Source organism: Podarcis filfolensis (assembly GCF_964270895.1).
Source record: "Podarcis filfolensis genome assembly, chromosome: 5".
NCBI lineage: Eukaryota > Metazoa > Chordata > Lepidosauria > Squamata > Lacertidae > Podarcis > Podarcis filfolensis.
The window spans coordinates 62,729,790-62,747,755 of record NC_139608.1 but is presented as its reverse complement, the minus strand read 5'-3'; the positions used below and the strand labels follow the sequence as shown (position 1 = coordinate 62,747,755).

Here is a 17,966-nt window from a genome sequence, read left to right as displayed (position 1 = left end):
GTGAACGTGGAACAGATTTACCATCACAATATTCATGGGTATATGACCTTGTGTTGGGGTTCAACAGCCTCCTATGATGAAGAGCAACGGCACCGGGACTCTCCAGCAGATCTCCAAAACTCCTAATGGCCTCATTGAGACATCAAAACTGAATATCCCTTTCCCAGTACCAAAGGCCCCCACAGCAGCTACCTAGGTTCCTAGCCAATTCTCATACACTCTCCCCCAGGGCCACAAAAGCAGAGGTGATGGCAAACTCAGGCAAGAACTTCAGAGATACCAGTGTGAGGCTACTCACAAGGAGCACATAGAAACCCCTGATCGCATCAGGGCCTGACTGAGAGCCAGGAAGCATGGAGTCTTCAACTCCTATAGCCCTTACAGTCTGTGCTGCTTCATTGCTGAAGCAAAAGTTGCATCACCGCCCCCACCACATAAATTCCAGCTCCAATGTGAAAACTGACACTTTGTAATGTCAATTCACTTTTACCTTGCTTATTTCGTTTTTGTTTTTATGTTTCTTGTCTTTTGTTCTTGTGTTTATCTTGTATTTTTATGCTGTAAACCACCCTGAGATCGACAAATGAAGGGCGGAATACAAATAAATACTATTAATAAAAAACAATTAACTACCATCATACCATCTTCTTTACAAGGCGTTTAAGGTGGCATGTTCAAAATCATTGTATTGTGGGCTGATAAAAAAATTATGAGATAGACTAAAATGAAATATAGTCTCAATGCCTATACTGTGAGGAGAGAAGAAGGGTTGTGGGAATGTAGGTGGTTGTGTGTCTCATTTTTAACTTTGGGTGAATAGGTGCAAGTATTGCAAAACTGAAAACTGTCGTGGGTACCTTGGCAAAAAGGCTGTACTGTATATAAAGCCTAATGATGATGATGATGAAGATGATGCATTTCACATCCAAGTGGAAATCTGAACCCAAGGTCTCTCCAGTCCAAATCCAATATAGAGAAGTTCCTTCCTTTTCCTGAAAAAGCCTGAAGGAAAGCTTTTTTGAAACTTTTGACTCATTCTTTGTGATCAGTAGGACAAAAAAAGCATCATGCTCCCATACAGAAATGAAGAAAAAGCTTAGGCCACAAATTTAGAGGCGGTAAGGAAGAGATGGCGGCCAACCCTGCAACAACTAGCTCTCTAAAAGGCTAGGCCTGGGAACTTCGTAGAGCTGAGGGTGGTTTTCAGCATGGGAAGAAAAGGAACATTTTTTGGGAAACTAGAAGCAAGCAATGGCCTGGTTTAAAACCAGTTTAAAACTACTTCTTCCTGTGTGTGTGTGTGTGTGTGTGTGCGCGCGCGCATATGTGGTGACAAATTCAAGTGGAGGTCTTAGTTTCGCAGCAAAAAACAAACAAACGTTGATTATTGGGAACCTTAAAGACAAGAAGCAAAGGTCACAACAAAGCTGTTAGTGCTCCAAATCCTATTCTAAAGTGAAGGCTATTCAGGGTCACAATGGATTTTACTTCTCTTTTTCTCACATGTATGTGGGTGCAGAATATGACATTTTGACACAACTGCTTGCTACCTGAGGCCCTAGGGCTTGCTTCTAAGTAAACACAGGATCATAGAATCATAAGAGTTGCAAGGGACCCTGAGGAGCATCTAGTCCAACCCCCTGCAATGCAGGAATCTCAACTAGATCATATATCACAGCCATCCAACCTCTGCTTAGATTAAATCTGCAACCTTGATGTTATCAGCACCATGCTGAATCTAACCAAGTGAGCTACCCAGACAGACAGTGCAAAGAAGCACCAAGCATGCTTAGTTGTATACCTAGGGGTGGGGTGGGCCATTTTGTGTGCACTTTTTCCCTTGTTGGTACCAAAATAATCTCAAACACCACACCAGTTTGGGTAACTTAGACATAAGTCTGGAGGGAAATCTGGAGTGTATTCACATCAGTGTATTCAAGTAGATTTATGCAAGAGATGCTCCTTCAGGAATCCCAGCCCATCTAGGACCTCAAAGCAGCATTTCCACTTAATAAGTCCCATGAGCAGAGCACTAATATACAGAATTGGTGTTTCTAGGGCAGATGTTCTGATTTCAAGGACGTGTGGAACCAATACACTTTTCATTATAGAAGCTAAACATGAATTGTTAACACCAGTAAGGGCATTGCTGCACAAAAGGTGTCCCAAGCTTGTATTGGTTGCACACTAAAGACACCAAAAAGAGCAGCATTTTTATTTTTATTTTTAGTTATTTAGCAATTTTATTTTCAAGGGGGCATTTGTATCTTCAATCTTAGTGCCTAATCAAGAACATAAAGATAATATTAAAAGGTAAATAACTTTCACAGTTTTATTTTTCTTGTGCATTCATTTGCAGGAAGGGTTTTGTGCAACTCACAAACCAGTAAGGCTTTAGCTGAGGGGTGGGAAATGTGTGGGTCTCTAGGCAGAGGCATACCCTAGGGTCCCTTGCACCCTCGGAAGGGAGATGTTTCAGCATGCGCCCCCCCATCACTTTACTGCAATAGCCACATTAGAAATTACTACATTTTACGAGGTCCAAGTACTCAAAGCATCGGGAGTCAAGGCAAGGTGAGGAGGAGGAAGGGCAAAAAATCCCACATACCTTATGTGCAAGGATGGAAAGATTCTCCCATGTTTGATCTCACAATAATAGTGGCATGTCACCATACACATATACATAATACACTCCAGTAGTCTGCCTTCATACCGTTTTGCCTTTTCTCCTATCGCTCAGCTCCCAGCTCTTGTCTAAATTCAAGACCTTAAACAGATAACTGGAGACATTTTGGGGGTGATTTTTGCACCCCTTCTGGGTCTGCACTCCACTCCCAGCGAGGGCCAATTTTGCCAACCCCTAGATATGCACTGGGTGGCAGGGCTATCCGATCCAATCATGGACCATCACCTTTCATGAGCACTGAACACCTACATAAGGCTATCAAAGTGCAGGCCAGACATTTGCTTTTTAATAATTACAAAGTGTTTCAGTATTGGAGTTATAACAGTGGGAAAGATCAGTAGAGTTTTCAAATAATTTTCAAGACTCACACTTTCCATTTTCAAGGCTGAAACAATATGCAACTAAAATGACTTAATACCATGACCTCACTCGGAGCTATCCAATTTATAAAAAATAAATTTATTTCTTGTGTTTAAAATCCTCTTTTTTTTCTAACATCCAGCCACAGGAAAAGTTCTGTGCAATTCAAAAACAGAAATCAATATTCCATTGTGAACGTTGGCTTTAATGACTAAGCTTGTTAATTTTGTTATGGCAGACCACAGGATTTTGGACCCCCTGGTTATACTGAAAATTAGCGGAAAATAAGTGAGCAAGATGGGAAGACCTGAGCATCTCTCATAGCCAACAACACCTCCCACATTTTAAATTACTGCACATTCTACCCTAGTACAAACCCCAACAGTATCAACTAATGTAGAAGGAGAGTATCACATCTCCCAATGAGCAAAATATTGCCCATTGGAACATCCCTGAAGGACAACTTTGAGGGAAGAGATGGGGGCTGTATGCAACACCTGGGATTCACGAATGTATGATGCAAGAAACTGATGCTGAGAAATCATACCAGCAGCCAAACGTCTTCATCCTTTCTTCCTCCATTCATCATTTCCCCCTCTTTTCCTACACAGTCGCTCAGCGCAGGAAGAGGTGGGTGTAATTTTAGAAGAAGAAGAAGAAGAAGAAGAAGAAGAAGAAGAAGAAGAAGAAGAAAGAAGCGTTGCAAAAGGAACCCTTTTCTCCTCCCTTTAGGAAATCTTCAAAGACTATCACACCATGTGGGGAAAGATTAGCATCCTCACCCGGAGACAGCCGGTCCTCCTCCCTCTCCCCCTTTTTGCAGGCGACGATTCCACATCTATTGAAAGGTGACAAAACCTTTCAAACAGACAAACAGAGCTGCCCTTAAAGCGACCCTGCAGGCCAAGGGATGGAAAGGAGTCGGCTTCCTTCCTCTTGTTCTCCACTTTGGTCACTGAATAATCGGGAGTGCGGGAAGCCCTTTCTAAAGGGTGTTCGTTCGTTCGTTCATTCATTCATTCTTTCCTCCCACCTCCGCCTCCCTAGCAGGGACCGCCTGGGAGCGAACCCTTTTCATTGTGAGATCAAGCGCCTTCCCACGGGACGGAAGGGATTTCCCTTCTCCGCCCAACCACACACCTGCCAGGTCACGGTGGAGGAGATTAGTATCTGCCACGGCAAGCAGAGCCAGGCCAGTGAGCTAAGCACTTGCGCAAAGCTTTCCTTCTTTGGGAACTTTTACACGTGCGCACGCACATACACGTGTACTCCCCTCGTTGGACTGCAGAGACAGAAGCTCCGCCGCTGCCTCTGTTGCCGTTTCTTCCGACGCATCAGTCTCCAGCAGCCAGTCTGCACTGTGCAGACTTGTCTCGTATTTCCCTCGGTCCATCCAGGTCTATTACAATGTGCCCCTCTAAGGTTTCAGTTCCGGGAGGCAACTCTCCCCCGCCCCCTCCGGCTCGAAAACAGGGGCAGGGATACCTTTGGAGAAGGGCTCACAGCTCAGCACCTCGATGCACTCATCGGATTTTGCCCGGGATCTTGCAAACTGGGTCTCGTGTGTGCGTTTGCACGCGCGCGGGGAGTCCCGAGTTATTTAATGCCCTGGATCTGTAATGAGCAGAGTGGTCGAGATAACTCACAAAAGATCTGGTGTCTTTTGTGTGTTAAATCAATCCAATAATCAACACTTGCAGAACAGGGGAGGATCAGATTTTTTTTGTTTTGGAGCGGGGCGCTAAAAAAAACTAAGCAGGAAAGAAACAGCTGAGTCCCCTCCAAGTTTCCAAGTCATCCTCTTACCTTCGAGGCGCGCGAGGCTTGCCTTTCGGAGTCCCGATCCGTCGTTCTCAGTGAACGGCGAGCAGATCCCCACATCTTTGCAGGCAAGGACCTGGTCCCGAGCCATCGCGTCTACCTTTCATCTCCTGCCTCCCACCCCCAACCCACCTCGTCCCCCGATTGTGTATGCGGACTCAGGAGAGAGGAGGAGGAGATCGGCTGATCTGCCGCTTCTGGACGAGGAGTTGGCTGCCTTGCTCTCTCGTGTGTGTGTCGAGTGAGTCCCCGCTGCTGCCTCACTGCATTGGAATGTCTGAGCTGACTGGGCTTCCAGGGCTCAATGAGCGAGCCGAGCTGCCGCGCTCAGACCTTGTGGAGCTCTTAATTCACTTCCAAGCCCTGCCAACAGTTTTACACAAGGTGCCTTTTTTACACCCTGCTTTCTCTGTCCAGTGAAAAAATGCAGGCTATCGCAGTGGAAACAATGGCTCGATTCAGGACTTTGTTCAGAAGTGGAGCGTACAGCCTCGGCCCTGTACCCTGCTGCCAGCTATTATCTATGGGAAGAAAGGCAGTAAACTGAAAGGGCTCTTTGGAGAGGGGGCAGTGTGTGTGTTTGCGGGGGGAGATATTGTGAAGTTTCCATCTGTTTTTTTGGAAAACTACCATTTGACTGGACTGGACATCTTTGCATGCAAAAGATCACACACACACCCCAAGCCAAACAAGGGAATTTTTTGGAACGTTAATTTCTCAAGTTGAGAAACAAAAGTTGGCCGAAGGCAGTGGACCATTTTATTCTGGACTTTTATATACGAAGAGCATGGCAATTTTCATAATTATGGTATGTGGAGACCATATCCCAGAACTGGGCTGTAAAACTTGCAGTTAATTTACTACATTCTCTTCCAGTATCAGGAACACATCATTACTTAAAAAAGAAAAGAAAAAGTAGGGTGGGTCTGAACTTTTACAATTCACTTTTACTGCTGTGCATCAGCCATATACCAAAACATATTCTGAATACACTAGACATGGTTACTTTATCCAGAAACCATATTGCACCACTCTACACTGCAGTTTGAGCAAAACTATTTTCTGTCTTATGAAGCCATTTAGCTTGAGATGGGTTGGGAATAGTTTTTAAATGTTGTACAGATGGGATACAAATCAAAGGTTAGTAGCGTTTTATTAGTGCTGTGGCAATAACATTTACAAGTTAATATAATATTTAAGTGGAGGAAAATAAAGGGCAGTGCCCAGCTTTTAACAGTTAAAGCACTTTTAAACTTGTGTTGACTTTAACAGGATAAATTTAAGCACATGCTTAACTCCCACTGAAACCAAAGGAAATGATAATTTCCATATGGACTACTAACTAGCAGGGGACTTAAGTGTGTCCAGACCATCACAAAGAGCTACTCATACGTAATACCAGAAGAGCATTGCTATGCTCCTTTCTTGATATTTTTATTAAAGGGTTACTGCTTTTTGTATTAACACTGCTGTTGATTTGGTGTTTTGCATGTTTCCAGAAGCAAGTCCTACTGTGCCCAGAAGGGCTTGCTCCCAGTTGTGCATAGGATTGCAGCCTTAATTTTTTAATTTATGCTTTGACTGGTCCTTGCTTCTGACTTAGGAAATTTTCATGTGCCTCAGTTTTATTTCCTACTTTCCATGAACATACAATGGTCAGCTGGGCAGCTGTCAGCTAGCAAACTTAAGGCAGCACGCTTGGCTTGCTGTCTCCCTCCAAGGACTTTGGCAGCATCACTTCTGGATCTTGGACTCCCAAGCAACCTGTGACTTACCTTATTCAAATATGACAGCTTGATTTGTATGTGTTAGGTGGGTCCAGATATCAGTGGCCAATGCAATTCCCTTCATAACGGTCCATCAATAAATAGCTGTGTCACTAGATAAATCTTTAACACAAGTTCATCCTGAAAGTAAACATAATGACAAGATTATGTCAAGATCCAGTTTCATGCTTCAGTTAAAAAAATTGAAGCAACTATATCCACATGCTCTTGAGGCGTTATTTTCAGAATGGCAAATACTGTTTCAAGTTCCGTCTAGCAAAAGTTTGATCGATACTCGGAGAGTCCAAACAGACACCATACTTCTGTGGTAACTGCAGATGTGTTCCTTGCTCCAGGCACAAATGCCCCTTTTGTCCAATAGATGAGCTGGCCCTACTCCAACTTCCACCGTCAATTTTAAAAGCAGACCTGTGAAGCTTGCCATTTTTCTAGCAGATTGAAATCCTATAAAGGCATTTTATGTCCATTTTCTCTGGGACTATTTAAAATAAGCTGAGCTAGTTCAGATAGTGTGCCTATATGAATAAGCCCATTTGTATAATTCCATTAGTCTCTTTACTAATCTTGTTAGGCAGTATTCTTATGTTATTTTTAGGTCCATTTTTTCATGACGGACATTTCTAAAGAGCACTTATTGATCAATATGCTGCTCCAAAGTTGTAAGTCCTCCTTGTCCATGTTATTTATCAGATTGCTGTTCATCTTACCACTTGAGACTTGCTACACAGGCATCTAGAACAAGGCTCACTTCAACTACGGTATATTATGACCATCTGTCAACACAGCAGGATCTCTGCTGGCTGGTGTGAGGCAGGCCAGCTGATTCTATGCATCTTTACAATGAAGTCACCCTCAAGTAAAGGTGCTAAAAGGCTGATTTGGTCTTTGAAGCTGATCACCTGACATGTAGTCCCAAAGCCTTACTTTATATAGACATTATGATTACATGCATGTTAAGGTGTGTGTGTGTGTGTGTGTGTGTGTGTGTGTTTAATGTTAAAAACACACTGCCAATGCATTGTAGAGGTGAGGCCAACATGAATGAATGTCTTGTATACAAAGCAATTCCTTTGTGTGGCTAGGGACAGAGCAGGAGGCAGGAATACACAGTAATGTGGAAAGGTGGAACTACTGTCTTGTTCCCAACTTATAGGTTGCAACTTGCAGGCAAGGAGCTGAAACCTTAAAGCCAAGTAAGGAACTACGTCAGAAAGATGTTGTACCGGCACCATGTAACTAGAGACTGTTGAATCTTTGAGGGCCTGGAACTACTCAGGGCCAGGATCCACAACATGTGTGGGAATTGCTGCCTCTCACTCCTGAGTAGACTACATAGTTGAGAGACCAGATAGATGAATTTCAGCCAAGGCCCTTTTGGAGATCTTCATGGGAGATGTGCTTCAGCCTGGGTCCTTCAGAGCTGCTGTGCCTGGAATCCTGATGGAGGCGGAGGGGGCTTCCAGAGCTGAAGTGGGGGTCCTGATAAGGGGAAGTAGAGCCCCTGCCATTGGAGATCCATCATGTAGGGTATCATCTGTGGATGCAGCCTCTGGCTGTTGCTCAAGAGGTAAAGAGTATCCTGGCTCCTTTGTGCTAGGGGGCACTGTACCATCTCTTAAGAGGAGGCTCTGCTAAATGTTCTGCCAATCTCAGACATATAGTTGGAAGAGACATGGAAGAGGGCATCATCCCCCATTGTGGAGTCTAGGCTGACTGTGGAATTTCTTGCACTAGGAGATTAGATTAGTCCCTTGGCTCATGACCTTTAAGTATGAGACCAAATACCTTTCCAAGCACTTTCATTCCAGCAGACTTATGGTTTGGCTCTTGAACCCTGCTGCTGTATATTAAGCTGCTGACTGCCTGCTGCAAAATTTGCTATACCTTGTTATTAGCTTCTCCTCATGTGCCTGGTTTTCAGTTCTTGAAAACCAACTTGGATGCCTCCTTCTATGAAATGCAGAATAAAAATATTGAAATGGATAAATCAAGCAAGCATATAAGTCTAACCGCAGAACACTATGAACCAACACCCAGGGAAGGTAAAGTGCATACATTGGGGGATGGGGGGTGGGTCCTTCCAAAATACGTTCAGAGGTGTGCCGTGATATTTAAATTGGGAACAGCATAACTTGTGAAAAGTGATATTATACAATAACTGGGTCATTCCCAAATGACAATAAAAACACTTTGAAATGCCCTTGCACCAGTGAGGCACCAACTACAATATAGTAGAAAACAGAATTCAAACCATTAGTCCAACTCTGAGGTCTGGAAAGTTTGTGTAAAACTGCAAAACAGTTTCTCTAGAACCTATTAAACTGCTCGCTCACACAAGAGTATTTGTGCAAGTGTTAAAAAAACCTGTTGTTTTGAGGTATGAATGTAAATGAACAGGTTTTTGGAGTTCCCACTCCCATTACACAATTTAGAACTGGAAAAAACACAGGGCCACTTTAGCTATGTCGTCTGATGGATGAACAAGAACTCAGTACTGTGCTTTTCTAATTAAAACTGCTGAACTGATGTGGTTTTCCAAGATTTATTATAATTGAAGGGGTTATTACGACTTAATAATAATAAAAATCCAGGCAGACTTTATTAAGGAAGCATAAAAATTGCTGGTGCCATATTCCAGATAAAACTGAAAGAGCTGTAGCTTGCTCTCATTAATACAAGCTAAACCCTCTGCAGGGTTAACTAGATGGTTTGCACAAAAGTGTTGGAATGAAAAAGAGCAGATGTGGGAATATGGATTTTGAGCAGCCGGAAATCACAATCAAAGCTCACCAATCAGGGGCTATACCAGCAAAAGCACCCACCAAGTCTTGCCCCCACACAGAGGGAGCCTGTGAACTCGCAATGATGGGAATATCCCTGCAGAAGGTCACCTTCTTGCATTCACAATACACACAATGACCCCATAGCATCTCCCACTCTTGTGGTGCAGATGGCAATGAGTCCATTGACCCCCACTGTTGCAAGTCCTCTGCAGGCAGAGGTTCAAATCTCCTAATGCCGTAAATAGGTCACATGCATTATTTTTTAACACAACATTCAGGAAGGAGAGATCACATGACAGCACACAGTTTCACTCTAATAAAACTGGGAGCTGTCGTTTACCCTTCAAAGAGCTACGATCCCCTGTACCCTGAACAAACGACAGTTCCTGGGATTTTGGGGTGAAAGCTATCGGTTTTAAACGTATGATCTTCCTCGGCCCCCTACCCCCAATTGTCTTGAAGGGGATTACCCTTCAAAAGGAAGCCTCGTTTAATTTGGGCCAACTCATAATCTAGACATAGGTATGGGAAACTACTGTTTGTCTACCTATACAAAGTCTTTTTGTTCAGCCTAATGCTCTTCCCTCTGGAATAAAAGTTTTCCAGTTTTCTCTGCCAACTCCAAATGCTTTCCTTACCTAGTTGAACAGGCAAAGGCTAAAAGCCCAAACAAGACTTTGAGCAAAATCACCATTTTAAAACATCCCCCAAAACGACAAGCTTCAACTGTTCCCACCTTGTAAACTAATTTTTTGCCTGCTTTATTTGCAGACCAAAATTCCACCTTCTAAGCTGTCTCACATCTTTAGTCTATATAATGCCTAAATATTTATATACTTTCATGCCCAATCTTTATCTTCATTTTTATCTTGGATTAAATAAACATTGCTCCCAAATGGGGCTATTTGAACACATAAGCTCCTACTTTGCAAACGGTCAAACCTGCCATCTCCTGGAACTCATTTGGTCTGTGCATCAGTAAATCCATCATGCAGTGCATCCAACAGTTTTCTCAGTGCTAGTGATATGTCATCAGTAGTAAGCTGATAGCATGAGTCTCTTAGTTTCAGTTTTAAATAAATAATAAAGCAAAGAGCATTCCAAGCCTTTGCAGAGAGAGCATGTCTGTCACAGGAAGCAACAAGAGCAACCACAGCTGGCCCCCAGACTGCCACAGAAGAGAGGCTAGAGATTCCATTACACGGGGAGAGTTTTCCAAACACAGGAATTAAGCAGCGACAACTATTTATTACACACACACACCAACATATATAGTATGCTGCATACGTAGTAGTGAGTTAGTAATAAATCAAATATTATTTATAGAATAGCACATGCTGGCATACAGATTTCAAAGGTCAGCAGCCCATTCCTGAACCTGTTTTACTCAGAAGTAAGTGCCACCATGTTCAATGAGTAAGTTCCACTGGGTTCAATGGAACTTACTTCCAAGAAAGTGTGCGCAGAACTGCAGCCCAAGTTACATGTAGAATGAAAGTCAAACATCCCACATGATAACCTATAAAATATTGTTGGATATCAGTTGTAAAATGTGAAACTTCAAAAGCTGACAGCGATCAGATGTCGCCTGAGGGGTTTTCTTCAATTATTTATTGAGCAGAAATGGTCATTCATCGTATCCTCCAGCACTGGGCTGTATCTGATGCTGCAACTCTGCTAGTGCAAGAGACTTCTGTGCATGCAATGGAGCTTCCTCTCTTTCTACTGCCTTCCGCAGCCCCCCAGCCCACCCCCATTCAGATCTGGACGGTTGGGGGCTGGGCAAAGGGAGGAGAGAAAATAGAAGTCAGTGGAATTACATGCACACAGCACTAGATACGATTTAACAGCCTTATAAACCTTAAAATTCAATAGTCACGCCCACTGGTTCCTAGTCATCAAAAGCCAACTGAAAACTGACTTAGAGTCAAAGCCCATTTCTCTAAGACTTGAGCCTGTTGTGTCTCCAGAGGAAAGGTGGTGCTCGGTTTTGGAACAGCCACTGTGAATACCCTCTGACAGGGCCAGCCCAAGACATTTGCTGCCTGAAGTGGAAAACCTCCGCATAGCTTAGAAGCAAATATCCAATGTATGTCAAAACCCAGTATATTTAGAGCTTTATAGGTAAGACTCAGTCCTGAAGTGGATCCACGAGACAATAAAAGAAACTCAGGTAAATGCTGCAGATCCCAAGCTCCTGAACTCATCAGGAAGAGGGCTGCAACAGTTGATAATAGCTTAAGTTTGTGAAGAAAGATCCAAAAAGAAAGATCCAATGAAAGCTGACAGCCATACAAAAGTCTATGACAGTATGATTATATTATATTATTATAGCGGACAACCTTGAAATCGAGTACTGAAAGCAAATATGTCAAAGGAACCTATTGAATATTGTCCAGGTTCAAATTAGCTTTTCAGAACAAGGTGTTAAGACATAATCATAAATCTATTTTTAAGAGGATCATTACACTTTACATTTGAAACAGGTGTATCACCAAAGGAAGTGTTACTAAGAGGGGAAACTAGAGTCTTTATAAGTGGGAGCCTATAATTATAAATGAAATTTGAAAGAGGGTTAGAATTTGCTGAATCTGACGGAATAAAGAGGAACACAAAAAAGGGAGATGTGAGGAGGTCAGGAAAGAGGAATACGAAATTTTGGAAGTTAAAAGTGGATTTTTTTTTCTTTTTTCTTTTTTCTTTTTCTGGATTATGTGTGAATTTTTTGTTGTTGTTGTTTTGTGTTGGTATATGTAGTGTTTGATCTTTATGTTTTGTAAAACTCTAATAAACATTTATTTTAAAAAAAAAAGAAAAAAAAAGGAAGTGTTACTAAGAATTTGGAGGCTGTCCATGTAGTGTTGATAATTTGCATTGTCGTCACTTCAAAAAAATTACAGCCATCATGCAGCCAATACAGCAGAGGTGGCTAACCTGCAGCCCAAGTTGAGATTCTTGCATTGCAGCAGATTGGACTAGATGACCCTCAACGTCCCTTCCATCTCGACAGTTCTATGATTCCATGAATGCCCATCAGCTCCAAACATCAGTCATGCTAAGGCTAGTAGGAGTTGGAGTCCAAAAACATCTAGAGCAGGGGTAGGCAAACTAAGGCCCAGGGGCCGCATCTGGCCCAATTGCCTTCTCAATCCAGCCCATGGATGGTCCGGGAATCAGCATGTTTTTACATGAGTAAAATATGTCCTTTTATTTAAAATGCATCTCTGGGTTATTTGTGGGGCCTTCCTGGTGTTTTTACATGAGTGGAATTTGAGCTTTTATTTAAAATGCATCTCTGGGTTATTTGTGGAGCATAGGAATTTGTTCATTTTTTTCTTCTTCAAAATATAGTCCGGCCCCCCACAAGGTTTGAGGACAGTGGACCGGCCCTCTGCTGAAAAAGTTTGCTGATCTAGAGGACCCTTTCTTGGTTAACCCTTGCTCTCCAGGGAAGCTGTTTAGTGCAGCATCTATACTCAAAGTGTGACATTATATGATGTGAGCTCTCCAACTCATATGTCAACAGCGATGGTAAGTTTGATAAGAGAATTTCATCCTGATATGCAGTTAACTCCATTTTCTATGTTTAAAACTCCTGTAGAAAAAGTAAGTGAAGCATCCTACGGAACACAATAACGGCAGAGTTTATATTTTCCAGGAGGCAGTGACACATTTAATTCAGATTCCAATACATTATTGCTTTTCTCAGATTCAGGCAGTCTGATTAGGTGTTTTGAATGTAAGAGTACTTACACAGCTTTCCATGAAGCTTGCCAACCAATCACTGTGCAAGAAAAGAAAAATGAAATTGGCTGTACTGTATTGGGCTAGTACAATAAAAAAGAGAAGGAATGTTTAAACACCACATGTGTTATTTAATTATTGGGGATTATTAAGCATTACTATTTTTTTAAAAAAAACTTTCAACACAGTGGGCCTGCGTAGGTATCTTTTTCTCCAGGCAGCCTGCTAAATTTAAAGTTGTGAGCAATCCTGTATTCTATTATTAGTTTCTGGATACTATTGAATTGTTGTCTTCTTTCTTTGTCTTTTAGAATAGCACCACTTAGAGATTTTGTTTTGATAAAGTGATTTATAACTTCATAAATATAAATAAAATATTGATTGAAAGCAGCAGATAACAGCAAAAGTTTCAATTTTTTTTAATAGTATTTCCGTGTACTAGTTATTGTTTAAAACATTACAACTAAATGTGAACATCCAGTAAAAATGTAATAAGAAGTAACAGAGCAATGTATAGGGCACTAAGCAGAAAGAGAATTTAATATAAAATCATGGAGATACAGGCCACTTTATTTTCCAACCCTGCATGGAATTAGGAATCCAGCCAGATGGGCAGGGTATTATTATTATTATTATTATTATTATTATTATTATTATTATTGCTACACTCTAGAGTTGATTGAGTTAGGCACCATGACTTCAAGATCTTTTTCCTGGTTAATCCCAAGCAGTTCAGATCCCATAAGAATGGATGTTAAATTAATCTAAACCAATATAGCATGGGGTCCAGATGAATGTTAAGGGCTCTCCAAAGCCTAGGTCCTGCCATGGCAAGAGATCAGCTCCTAAGAGATGCAGAAAACATACTTTACGCGAGTTCTGCAGATCAAAGTGGTTGAGCAGGCTCCTAGAGGAGAGTTAATCCTTCAAATAAACTGGCTCCAATGTGCCAAGATCTTTATATACTAGTAAAATCTTGAACTTGGCCCAATAACAGGTCAGCAGCCAGCACAGATCTTTAAGCAGAGGTGTAATATGTTGACAGAACCTCACTGCAGTTAGTAATCATGCTGCAGCATTCGACACCAATTGCCATTTCCAAACCAACTGCAAGGGATGCCCCATGTAGAGTCCACTGCAGTAGTCCAGCCTTAAAGTGGCCAATGCCTTGACTACCGTGGTCATGCAGGTACCCCCTGCTCAGGTCAATATGAATACACAAGCGCCTCTCCCCAGGAGTGAAAATACAACGATAATACAATTTTCTGCCCTTTCATGACATCCTAAAAAACCTGTCTGGTGAAGCAGCCTCATTCTACCTAATGCGGGGCTTGCTTTGGTTTAAACACAGCCCTAGAAGTGCTTTTAGTTGAACTGGCTAGTGAATATCCAGAAGAGGATTTGATAGTTGTTGTACAAAATGGTTATGCATGTGGAGAGAATTACACTTTTTCCACCAGTGGTTTGCCGTTAAGAAAGTATCTTCATCAAGAAGTTCATACCACAGACAACATTGTGATTTAAGACAAATCTCCTGGAGTTAGAATATTTCTAGTAAAACCCTACTGCTGTCTCTTGGGAAATTATCAGTATTTTCCAGCAGTTTATAGCAGCAAAATTAGGAGAGACTCAGAATTGTGAATGATTCATAGGAAGCTAGGGTGTGCAGACAACTTGTGCTTTACCAGGAAAGCTTGTAGTGTGCCATATGGATGGAGGAGTCAGGTTGAGATCGCAGAATATGTTTTGCTTCAGAAGTTCAAGGAATTCATGAAGACGACAACTGTGGCATCAGAGGTAGGGCTAATGTTTGATGTTTTAATTTTCTGGAAGTCACTCAGGATGACTGGGGCAACCCAGCCAGATGAGAGGCACATATTTTATTTTATTTTATTTTACTACTACTACTACTACTACTACTACTACTATTACTATTACTACTACTACTGAAATAAGCTGAGAGCAGGAATGGGCAGGCAAAGATTCCTGTTCTGAGGGATCTTTTAACCATTTTGAATTATAATATAAATCAGAAATTAAAAAATAGCAGGAGGAATTCTCAAGGTACAATTCAGGGAGGCAGAATACTTATGAAGCGCCGTCTTTTTGAGATAATGGCAAAACGTGTTGCAGTCTCAAAAACATATGGATCGTGGACAACAAATGCAAAGCTTGCAGTGCTCTGGGGCAGTCTGATCACATTTACCAACAAATTAATAACCCTACCGCAGACAGCTTTTATGACCATAAAAGTCCAGTCCTAGTAATTCAAGAGGGCCCTCGCAAGAGTTCTGAAAAGCAGCCTGATCTTTTAAAGGAGGAAACTCACAGTTGGAGAAAGTTTTGAAACTCTGCTTGTCACCAGAATGTGCGTCGCCCACAGGTCATGACTCAGCAATCCCTTCCCCTCTGCCCACACTGATTTGCTTGCTACTTTTACATCTGAAGAACAGCTGAAAGTGGGGCGAGATGGTCAGGAAATGTGATCTTGCGCAACATTTCGAGCTGGCAGCCAATCTGGGTCTCCCTACTGCTAAAGCCATGCATACTGAATAGACCAAAACACCACGCGAGGGAGGCGAATCAGCAGTTTAAGATGTCGGGTGCTGGCGTAGTGAAGGAGGCATATCCACCTCGCTTTAAAATTGGCTCCGCAACAGTGGGAGGGGAACCCTGACCACCCTAATTCTGACTAACAAATTGACTCACCATGTGGCTAGCAGACGGCCTTATTAAATGTGTACCACTCTCTTCTAGTATGTCTGCCTTAGCCTAGCAAAGCCAGCCAGCTCTCAAGTCCCACGAGTAGCCGTTTCAGAGCAAAGGTAAAGAGAGATGGAGATGAATGGAGGTGAGAGAAAGGCTAAACAAAAGCAAGTTGCTATATTGGAGCAGTAGAATCTATAAACTGAGCACAAACGAGTCAGGAACTATGATCAAAGGAACTTGGATGTTGTGGATATAGGATTGTGTGAGCTGCTAAGTTAGGATGAAGTGGGCAGTGGAAAACACTATTGCCAGACTCAGGAGTATTTTTGGCAATGGCAATAGGATATCATTTACATCAGGGGTGGGGCACCACTGGCTTGCAGGCCAATCCTGTCCCACAAAGCCGTTTTTTAAAAAACATGTCCACCTGCCAATCAGCTGACATCACTCTGATGACATCCTCTGACGGGCAGTGGAGGGGTTACATTCTGCATTGGCTGCACATGCCAGTTCCCATTGGTTACATGTGCCAGTCACATATGATGATGCAGTATTGCTTCAGAGCTGCCAATAAAATTTATGGTTTCTGCTAAAGGGGCTTGCATAGTCTCCCTCTCTCCTAGATCTTACACATCCCTGGGCTCTGTACTCATTGGGTCACCCCTAGACCAGGAATAAACTTTCCTGCTTAATCTAATTTTGAATATATAATTTTAGTATTTTATGTTGTATTATCCTTTTATATTTTTTGTTGTTTTATTGCAAGCTGCTTTGGGTGTTATTTTAACAGAAGAGTGGGGTATAAATATTTAATCTAAATCTGAACAATTTTGATTCGATTTTATACCTTGTGATACTTTGGCCACCTCATGAGAAGAGAAGACTCCCTGGAAAAGACCCTGATTTTGGGAAAGATTGAGGGCACAAGGAGGGGACGACAGAGGACGAAACTACCAACATGAATTTCACGAAACTGCGGGAGGCAGTTGAAAACAGGAGTGCCTGGTGTGCTCTGGTCCATGGGGTCATGAAGAGTCGGACATGACTAAACGACTAAACAACAACAAATACCTTGTGAATCAATTGATAGAGAATGTTATTTCAACATATGTCCATGCCAATAGGCTGGCTGAAGGCATGTACATATTCATTGTTTAGGATCAATAAACTTTGCATTCAACATCCAGTCTCCTATTTCGTTTCAGTTAAAAAAAGATTAGAGTCTCAGAAATTGAAAGCATTGTTTTGGCAAACCTATTATGGAGAGAGCCAATCAACAGGCAAAATATTTCAGTCAGAAACTAAAAGAACACACTTGATATAGAACAAATTCATGTGGAGTGAAGTTGACTTTTATTGATGGAGGAATGGACAAGCATAAGTGAGATACCTGTAGTGTATACCATATTGGGAAAGAATAAATAAGGTGTATTGTAGTGGTAAGAGTTTTGGATTTGGACCAGGAAGACCTGATTCAAATCCCTGCTTAGCCAAGAAGCTCATTGTGTGTGGCCTTAGACAAACTAGTAAGATTCATGCTGCCCAAAACTCTGTCTCCACAATTTTGTAGTGGTAAATAGCAAGTGCTGAGAGTATGATCATGGTTGGTGGGCAACCTGAAGAGGGAATTGTAATTTTTCCTCTCCCCTTGTTGTCCTAATAGAAATTGTTTTCCATTCGAAGTTGCTGTTAGCCCTAGAAAGGAAGCTCTTTTTGGTACCAACTAGTCTCTCCCTCCTAGAGCTAGCAATAGCTTGGAGAAGGGGGATTTTCACAGAAACTGTTGCAGAGGGAAAGGGGTGAAACTCCCCTTCCATCATGTCCTATTTCATGTCATATGTAATTTGGCCCTATCTCACAGTGGTCATGGGAATCAAGTTGGGGAAGTACACGAATGCTGCCTTGATGGCCTTGGAATACCATAACCAGTACATAATTTCTCTATCCAATATGCTGCAAACTTCTTAGAGCTGCCTACTTTGATTTCCCTTTGCTTATCAGAGACTCGGTTTGAATAAGTCATTTATTCATTTGCAAGACTGGTCTTTTCGCTCCACATTTCTGATATTTGCAGAA

At 42.1% G+C, this 17,966-nt stretch overlaps 1 protein-coding gene across 6 annotated transcripts in view; it reads right to left on the bottom strand.

Annotated features, from left to right (window-relative positions):
- Window positions 1-15,583, bottom strand: part of PLCE1 (phospholipase C epsilon 1) — a 125,938-nt gene extending 110,355 nt beyond the window's left edge. For 2 of the 6 annotated variants that reach the window (XM_083614020.1, XM_083614025.1), the window contains exon 1: window positions 4,853-5,418. The gene's annotated coding sequence lies outside the window, so the exon portion shown is untranslated. Of the gene's footprint in view, window positions 1-857; window positions 998-4,531; window positions 4,661-4,852; window positions 5,419-10,379; window positions 10,429-15,510 lie in introns of those variants that run through there. The other 4 variants (XM_083614021.1, XM_083614024.1, XM_083614023.1 and 1 more) reach the window with 4 other exon arrangements.
- Window positions 15,584-17,966: the final 2,383 nt, after the last annotated feature.